At 38.3% G+C, this 1,549-nt stretch overlaps 1 protein-coding gene across 1 annotated transcript in view; it reads right to left on the bottom strand.

The window, feature by feature from the left end:
* Positions 1-1,549, bottom strand: part of LOC106883236 (protein MON2 homolog) — a 690,047-nt gene that overhangs the window by 472,703 nt on the left and 215,795 nt on the right. The gene's annotated exons all lie outside the window — the stretch shown is intronic.

Raw genomic sequence — 1,549 nt, 5'->3', positions numbered from 1 at the left:
ATATATATATATATATATATATATATACACACACACACATATATGTGGTGTGTGTGTATGCATGTGTGTGTGTGTGTATGCACGTGTGTGTGTGTGAGGTGTTTCATAAAGCGTCTTTGCACTGACTTCACGTCTGATATTATGTTCAGGAGCAAATTTATTTTCCTACAATGGACATTAATAGAGAATTTTATAGACATAAGCAGAGCAATAAAAGAATTTTAAATTTAATAAACACACTCTGGTGACTTGTAATTTTTGAAAGTGAGAAACCAAGATATGTGTAACCAAGTTCAATAACATCTGGTAAGAAGTAAATTCGTTTTAAAATAACAATATGTTTAATGAAACAGCAAATCTGAACAAAACAAAATGTGATATTAAAACTTAAATCAGCCAAACATTATTCATCATTTTTCAGTACATAAAAATATTTGTTACTAACCCAGAAAGACATGGGATGAGGTGGTGAAGCATGACCTTTGAATGTTGGGCCTCACAGAGGCAATGACAGGAGACCAAGACTTTTGGAGATATATTGTGATTGAGAAGACTCGGCAAGTAAAGTGAGATCACAGCTGTGACCGATGCCAGTGTCACATGACCAGCCCATTTAAAAGCACCCTTGAATTGTCAGACGATATGCTGTCCTTGAGGAGACCTCTTGAGGCAAGTGAAATCGTAGTCATGGCCGATGCCAGTCCCACCTCACTGGCACCTGTGCTGGTGGCATGTAATAAGCATTATTCAAGTGTGGGTTGATGCCAGTGCAACCTGATTGGCTCCTGTGCTGGTGGCACATAAAAAGCACCATCTGAACATAGTTGATGCCAGTACCCCCTGATTGGCTCCCATGCTGGTGGCACATAAAAAGCACCATTTGAACATGATCGATGGCAGTACTGCCTAACTGGCTCCCATGCTGGTGGTATGTAAACAGCACCCACTACACTCTTGGAGTGGTTGTCATTAGGAAGGGCATCCAGCTGTAGGAACCTTGCCAGATCAGACTGGAGCCTGGCTTGCCAGTCCTCAGTCAAACCGGCCAACCCAGGCCAGCACGGAAAACGGACACACCATGATGTTGGCAACAACGATGATGACCATCAAAACAAACCTAAGTAGATATCATGCTAAACTGATGACATATATTAAACTGAAACAGGTGCATCATTGTCCAACTTCACTTGTGAATGTAGATCATATTTTCTGCAAAGTCCATGAATGATTTTTCAGATATTTGTACACTTATGCTTGCATGTATGTATATACAAGCAAAGCAAACTTGGAAAATGGGAACACATTTATGTGTCCATTTTACAAAAGAATTAATAACTACACAAGACACGAATCTGTTCATCCCAGAGAAAAACAATATATACACTCATATATATAAGAGGTGAAGCTGTTATGATGTTTACTTTGTAACTGATAATGAGAGCATAACTGTCTTGTGTGTGTATTTTCCATGTGTTCCTTTGTCACGCACATGTGCAATTTTTGAATCTTCTATTTATGTATGTATATATATATATATATATATATATAT

This window comes from Octopus bimaculoides, chromosome 11 (genome assembly GCF_001194135.2).
Source record: "Octopus bimaculoides isolate UCB-OBI-ISO-001 chromosome 11, ASM119413v2, whole genome shotgun sequence".
Classification (NCBI taxonomy): Eukaryota; Metazoa; Mollusca; class Cephalopoda; order Octopoda; family Octopodidae; genus Octopus; species Octopus bimaculoides.
Note: the sequence above shows the minus strand (reverse complement) of the source record. Positions and strands in the feature narration are given on the sequence as shown.